This window comes from Schistocerca gregaria, unplaced genomic scaffold (assembly GCF_023897955.1).
Source record: "Schistocerca gregaria isolate iqSchGreg1 unplaced genomic scaffold, iqSchGreg1.2 ptg001059l, whole genome shotgun sequence".
NCBI classification, from domain to species: Eukaryota; Metazoa; Arthropoda; class Insecta; order Orthoptera; family Acrididae; genus Schistocerca; species Schistocerca gregaria.
In genome coordinates this window covers 362501-370000 of record NW_026062405.1, presented here as the reverse complement: position 1 = coordinate 370000, position 7500 = coordinate 362501, and the positions used below count along the sequence as shown (strand labels likewise).

General features: G+C 53.2%; 3 non-coding genes across 3 annotated transcripts in view; all 3 read left to right on the top strand.

The window, feature by feature from the left end:
• Positions 1-4725: 4725 nt before the first annotated feature.
• Positions 4726-6615, top strand: LOC126327734 (small subunit ribosomal RNA). Its single transcript, XR_007561421.1, has one exon. It is a non-coding gene; the product is annotated as a small subunit ribosomal RNA (ribosomal RNA).
• A 360-nt stretch (positions 6616-6975) lies between these two features.
• Positions 6976-7130, top strand: LOC126327795 (5.8S ribosomal RNA). The gene has a single exon (XR_007561477.1). It is a non-coding gene; the product is annotated as a 5.8S ribosomal RNA (ribosomal RNA).
• A 188-nt stretch (positions 7131-7318) lies between these two features.
• LOC126327738 (large subunit ribosomal RNA) overlaps positions 7319-7500 on the top strand; it is a 4217-nt gene continuing 4035 nt past the window's right edge. The window contains exon 1 of the ribosomal RNA XR_007561425.1: positions 7319-7500. This exon is cut by the window's right edge and continues 4035 nt beyond it. This is a non-coding gene — a ribosomal RNA (large subunit ribosomal RNA).

The window sequence follows — 7500 nt, the reverse complement described above, 5'->3', positions numbered from 1 at the left end:
ACGTGCGCCATCTGTAGGTGCCCCGCGACATGACGTGGTGCAACGACGGTACCGCCACCTGGGGGAGGCCACGCGGACTAAGCCATGTATGGGGCCCACAGTGCTCATTTGCCGAGCCCACCCACACAAAACCTGCACCCCCCTTCAGCGCAGGAGCCGCAACCCGGGTGCGTACGCCGCACCAAGTGCTCCACCCGCGACCGTACGTGCCCCGCCGAAATCGCAACTCCGGCGGATGAACGGCGGACTTTTCTCGCAGTCGTAAGTTGCAATCCACCCCTATATCTTGCGTCTCATGAAGAGTTATATCAAGTATGCCAAATTCCCGCTGTCCCTATACATGCAGTAAGTTCGTCGTGGGCGCTGGCCGGCAGGCCGCGAGACCTGACGCCCGGCGGCAAAGAGTGCTCCTCTGAGGATATAGATGTTCCGTTCCGCCGCACAATGGTGACGGTGACCGCTGCCTGCGGTGGCAACGCTGGGCAGAGTCGATACTCGCCGTGTGGTGGAAGGTAAACATTATGCGGTACATCAGTACTTTCCTAATAGTTCGGTCGTCTCACGGCACTGCTTAGTAAATGATGCAAGGCCACATATAGATGATTTATGCGAATGTCCCTATACGTGCTGTAAGACTGGGCACACAACGTGAATCGCACGTCAGCCAGACACTCGAACATGCACCACTCTCGGCCTGCAACGGAGACACACAATACGTAAACATCTGGAATGCGACAATGTCGAGTGCATCCTCTCTGCCACATTGCACCGTCGACACTATGATAACCAGAGCAGTAGGTCCACCTATAAAAGCACAATACCCCACTCCTCCGACAACTACCATTGCTCAGATAAACCAACACCACCAACACACATCCTACACAGACGGGCACCAAATATCACCCCCCGCCCTCGTGTTATACCACATGAAAAATTGCAGAAGTGAGAGAGACACAGACCCGCCAGCCTCTTGCTACAAGCATCGCACCGACGTGACATATCTGACGGTGACTCAGGCATCCGCGTACTGCCACCACTATCCACCCCCCCCCCCCCCACTCTCTCTGCCCCCTTCCCACACAATACCGAATTTAACCAAGATTATCGCTTAACCTAACTGTGGATGTACCAGATTATCGCTTAACCTAACTGTGGCTGTACCAGATTATCGCTTAACCTAACTGTGGCTGTACCAGATTATCGCTTAACCTAACTGTGGCTGTACCAGATTATCGCTTAACCTAACTGTGGCTGTACCAGATTATCGCTTAACCTAACTGTGGCTGTACCAGATTATCGCTTAACCTAACTGTGGCTGTACCAGATTATCGCTTAACCTAACTGTGGCTGTACCAGATTATCGCTTAACCTAACTGTGGCTGTACCAGATTATCGCTTAACCTAACTGTGGCTGTACCAGATTATCGCTTAACCTAACTGTGGCTGTACCAGATTATCGCTTAACCTAACTGTGGCTGTACCAGATTATCGCTTAACCTAACTGTGGCTGTACCAGATTATCGCTTAACCTAACTGTGGCTGTACCAGATTATCGCTTAACCTAACTGTGGCTGTACCAGATTATCGCTTAACCTAACTGTGGATGTACCAGATTATCGCTTAACCTAACTGTGGTTGTACCAGATTATCCCTTAACCTAACTCAATTTGCCCCTTAACCTAACTCAATTTGCCCCTTAACCTAACTCAATTTGCCCCTTAACCTAACTCAATTTGCCCCTTAACCTAACTCAATTTGCCCCTTAACCTAACTCAATTTGCCCCTTAACCTAACTCAATTTGCCCCTTAACCTAACTCAATTTGCCCCTTAACCTAACTCAATTTGCCCCTTAACCTAACTCAATTTGCCCCTTAACCTAACTCAATTTGCCCCTTAACCTAACTCAATTTGCCCCTTAACCTAACTCAATTTGCCCCTTAACCTAACTCAATTTGCCCCTTAACCTAACTCAATTTGCCCCTTAACCTAACTCAATTTGCCCCTTAACCTAACTCAATTTGCCCCTTAACCTAACTCAAGTTGCCCCTTAACCTAACTCAAGTTGCCCCTTAACCTAACTCAAGTTGCCCCTTAACCTAACTCAAGTTGCCCCTTAACCTAACTCAAGTTGCCCCTTAACCTAACTCAAGTTGCCCCTTAACCTAACTCAAGTTGCCCCTTAACCTAACTCAAGTTGCCCCTTAACCTAACTCAAGTTGCCCCTTAACCTAACTCAAGTTGCCCCTTAACCTAACTCAAGTTGCCCCTTAACCTAACTCAAGTTGCCCCTTAACCTAACTCAAGTTGCCCCTTAACCTAACTCAAGTTGTCCCTTAACCTAACTCAAGTTGTCCCTTAACCTAACTCAAGTTGTCCCTTAACCTAACTCAAGTTGTCCCTTAACCTAACTCAAGTTGTCCCTTAACCTAACTCAAGTTGTCCCTTAACCTAACTCAAGTTGTCCCTTAACCTAACTCAAGTTGTCCCTTAACCTAACTCAAGTTGTCCCTTAACCTAACTCAATTTGCCCCTTAACCTAACTCAAGTTGCCCCTTAACCTAACTCAAGTTGCCCCTTAACCTAACTCAAGTTGCCCCTTAACCTAACTCAAGTTGCCCCTTAACCTAACTCAAGTTGCCCCTTAACCTAACCCACGTTGTCCCTTAACCTAACCCACGTTGTCCCTTAACCTAACCCACGTTGTCCCTTAACCTAACCCACGTTGTCCCTTAACCTAACCCACGTTGTCCCTTAACCTAACCCACGTTGTCCCTTAACCTAACCCACGTTGTCCCTTAACCTAACCCACGTTGTCCCTTAACCTAACCCACGTTGTCCCTTAACCTAACCCACGTTGTCCCTTAACCTAACCCACGTTGTCCCTTAACCTAACCCACGTTGTCCCTTTGCCTAACATAGTTCACTGCTCGGAATCTCTGGTGTCGTTGTTATCCTCATGTAGATGTCTTGCGAGTGTTGCTTACTTTCCACATATTCCCGCTATCCACTGTCAATTGTACTGCAATAGGACTATATCGGCCCCCCCCCCTCCCTCTGTCCCTCTCTTTGTGTCTGTGTCCTCTCAAGCTGGTCGGTCTGGCGTTTGAGTGTTAAATGAGCCTCGCAGCTGTTCAGTTGCATTCAGATGTCGACGCCCTCAGTGTACGTCGTGGTATGGTCTGTGTCCATTGTCCGCTGATGTCGTACGCGTAACCCACACGCTGTACCGATCATCGGTCGTTACGTACAGAGTGAAGTAGTGTGATACGTGTGACCGTACGCTGGCTGTGCCCAACGGTGTCGAATCTCAATTTCCATATGTTGTGCTCGATGCTACTTGTCTCGTCTCCCAATAACAGCTAGGTTGCACTGTGGTACGCCGTAGAGGCGTGTGGGAGGAACGTACGAACGCATTGTATGTCACCCTGGGTCGCTGGGTGTGGTGGTGCGGTGAGTCAGGTCAGGTCAGGTCAGGTCAGGTCAGCGTGAGCCGTCTGATGTAGTGACGCGTGTATTCCGACTTTGTCGTATTGCCTCACACAAAGTGCTACCCTGGTGGACCGCGTTCCATATCTGGGACATGCCGCAGATGCCGGTTGACAGTGGATCGCGGAAGGGACATCGCATACGTGCGCGGGCCACCTTCCACGTGTTCTCTTCTGCACATGTCGCAGTGTGTATGTGGTCTGATGTAGCGTGTCGTGACACATGACATCCTGGCATGCAAGAATTGTTGAATTCGCAAATGTAGGTGGACATCTACGTTTACTGCCCAAGATACGCAAATGAACTGGAAATCCGTTGTTGAGCGGTTGTTCACGCTGGAGGTGAATCTGTAATGGCGACGATCGGTACAGCTATTAACCGGTTGTTTCAGCGGTACCCGCCACATCCACACACGTGACTAGGCCCATGTGGGTATGAAGCGATACGCGGCGGTGGCTTGGTGGGACTGTTCCGGCCGGTGAAGGGGGGCCGCCCGGCGTGTTGGCCGCGCGCTGCGTGGGCGCACGCGCAACAGCCGGCTGGTGGGGGGCGCCGAGTGGCAGGAGCGCCAGCAGACGGGCCCGGCAGGCGGCGCAGCTACGCTGCGGCGCACCCTGCACGCGGCGCCTGGCGGCCAAAGTTGGTTCAGCCGAGCCCGGTGCGAAGCGCGGTGGACATCTGCAGTGTGCTGGTCTGATTGAGGACTGTGTGCGTTGAGGATGCGCCGCCGCCTGGCACTCGGCGCCGCGACGCCGTCTGCTGCTCGGTCGCCCCAGCGGTTCTCGCAGGTGGTTTGTATCGCAGTTGTGCGGACGTGTTGGCGCGTGCGCTGTGCTGGGAGAGTTCGCTTCTGCACCCAAGTGGGGCTTTGCCCTTGTGTGGCGCTGGCGTTGGAGCTGCCGGTCACCATAGGTGGCGCGTGTTGTCTCCCGCCGGCAATGCCACGACAGCACGCTCCCGGCCTCTGTCGGCAGCGGCAAGCTCAGTTGGGAGCAAGGGTGTTTGCACTAAAACCGTCTACTCGCCTAACTCCGGGTGATTGCGCCTCTCTCGAAACCGACCAAGTACCTAGGACGGCGCTGCGCGCCGCCGGGACCTGAGAGGGTTTCGAGGTGTATCGTGCAGGGGAGCTCGGCCTCCTCCTGTTTGCAGAATAATTGAGCGGACGCTTGCGTGTTCGCGCGGGGCCCCGGGACACACTCCCGGGCGGCCGGCTGCTCAGCTCTAGTTGACGCAGCTCCCTGGTTGATCCTGCCAGTAGTCATATGCTTGTCTCAAAGATTAAGCCATGCATGTCTCAGTACAAGCCGCATTAAGGTGAAACCGCGAATGGCTCATTAAATCAGTTATGGTTCCTTAGATCGTACCCACGTTACTTGGATAACTGTGGTAATTCTAGAGCTAATACATGCAAACAGAGTCCCGACCAGAGATGGAAGGGACGCCTTTATTAGATCAAAACCAATCGGATTGGCTTGTCTGGTCCGTTGCCTTGGTGACTCTGAATAACTTTGGGCTGATCGCACGGTCCTCGTACCGGCGACGCATCTTTCAAATGTCTGCCTTATCAACTGTCGATGGTAGGTTCTGCGCCTACCATGGTTGTAACGGGTAACGGGGAATCAGGGTTCGATTCCGGAGAGGGAGCCTGAGAAACGGCTACCACATCCAAGGAAGGCCGCAGGCGCGCAAATTACCCACTCCCGGCACGGGGAGGTAGTGACGAAAAATAACGATACGGGACTCATCCGAGGCCCCGTAATCGGAATGAGTACACTTTAAATCCTTTAACGAGTATCTATTGGAGGGCAAGTCTGGTGCCAGCAGCCGCGGTAATTCCAGCTCCAATAGCGTATATTAAAGTTGTTGCGGTTAAAAAGCTCGTAGTTGGATTTGTGTCCCACGCTGTTGGTTCACCGCCCGTCGGTGTTTAACTGGCATGTATCGTGGGACGTCCTGCCGGTGGGGCGAGCCGAAGGGGTGCTTTCGCGTCCCGAGGCGGACCCCGTTTAAATCCTACCAGGGTGCTCTTTGTTGAGTGTCTCGGTGGGCCGGCACGTTTACTTTGAACAAATTAGAGTGCTTAAAGCAGGCAAGCCCGCCTGAATACTGTGTGCATGGAATAATGGAATAGGACCTCGGTTCTATTTGTTGGTTTTCGGAACCCGAGGTAATGATTAATAGGGACAGGCGGGGGCATTCGTATTGCGACGTTAGAGGTGAAATTCTTGGATCGTCGCAAGACGAACAGAAGCGAAAGCATTTGCCAAGTATGTTTTCATTAATCAAGAACGAAAGTTAGAGGTTCGAAGGCGATCAGATACCGCCCTAGTTCTAACCATAAACGATGCCAGCCAGCGATCCGCCGCAGTTCCTCCGATGACTCGGCGGGCAGCCTCCGGGAAACCAAAGCTTTTGGGTTCCGGGGGAAGTATGGTTGCAAAGCTGAAACTTAAAGGAATTGACGGAAGGGCACCACCAGGAGTGGAGCCTGCGGCATAATTTGACTCAACACGGGAAACCTCACCAGGCCCGGACACCGGAAGGATTGACAGATTGATAGCTCTTTCTTGATTCGGTGGGTGGTGGTGCATGGCCGTTCTTAGTTGGTGGAGCGATTTGTCTGGTTAATTCCGATAACGAACGAGACTCTAGCCTGCTAACTAGTCGCGTGACATCCTTCGTGCTGTCAGCGATTACTTTTCTTCTTAGAGGGACAGGCGGCTTCTAGCCGCACGAGATTGAGCAATAACAGGTCTGTGATGCCCTTAGATGTTCTGGGCCGCACGCGCGCTACACTGAAGGAATCAGCGTGTCTTCCTAGGCCGAAAGGTCGGGGTAACCCGCTGAACCTCCTTCGTGCTAGGGATTGGGGCTTGCAATTGTTCCCCATGAACGAGGAATTCCCAGTAAGCGCGAGTCATAAGCTCGCGTTGATTACGTCCTGCCCTTTGTACACACCGCCCGTCGCTACTACCGATTGAATGATTTAGTGAGGTCTTCGGACTGGTACGCGGCATCGACTCTGTCGTTGCCGATGCTACCGGAAAGATGACCAAACTTGATCATTTAGAGGAAGTAAGAGTCGTAACAAGGTTTCCGTAGGTGAACCTGCGGAAGGATCATTACCGACTAGACTGCATGTCTTTCGATGTGCGTGTCGTGTCGCGCAACACGCTACCTGTACGGCAGTGGCCGTGCGCCGCGTGCGGAACCACGCGTGCCTCTCAAAACTAGCGGAAGTGTTGTTGTTGTGTGGTACGAGCGCTGAAGCTCTGGAGCGGCTGGCCTGCGGTACCTGGCGCCTGGCGCCGGTTTTGAATGACGTTCGCCCGAGTGCCTGTCCGCTCCGGTGTGGAGCCGTACGACGCCCATCGGCTGTGAGGCCGTTGGACACAAAAAAATAGTGGAACAGGGGCCGTCAGACGCCTCAGTCCCGCAAATGCTACTGTCTTGAAAGAGACAGTGGAGACTGAAAAGGAAAAGATCACCCAGGACGGTGGATCACTCGGCTCGTGGGTCGATGAAGAACGCAGCAAATTGCGCGTCGACATGTGAACTGCAGGACACATGAACATCGACGTTTCGAACGCACATTGCGGTCCATGGATTCCGTTCCCGGGCCACGTCTGGCTGAGGGTCGGCTACGTATACTGAAGCGCGCGGCGTTTGTCCCGCTTCGGAGACGTGGGAGTGTCGTGGTCGCCTGTGTGGCCGGCCGCGTCTCCTTAAACGTGCGATGCGCGCCCGTCGCCTGGCGGTTCGCATACCGGTACTTTCTCGGTAGCGTGCACAGCCGGCTGGCGGTGTGGCGTGCGACACCTCGTACAACGACCTCAGAGCAGGCGAGACTACCCGCTGAATTTAAGCATATTACTAAGCGGAGGAAAAGAAACTAACAAGGATTCCCCCAGTAGCGGCGAGCGAACAGGGAAGAGTCCAGCACCGAACCCCGCAGGCTGCCGCCTGTCGTGGCATGTGGTGTTTGGGAGGGTCCACTACCCCGACGCCTC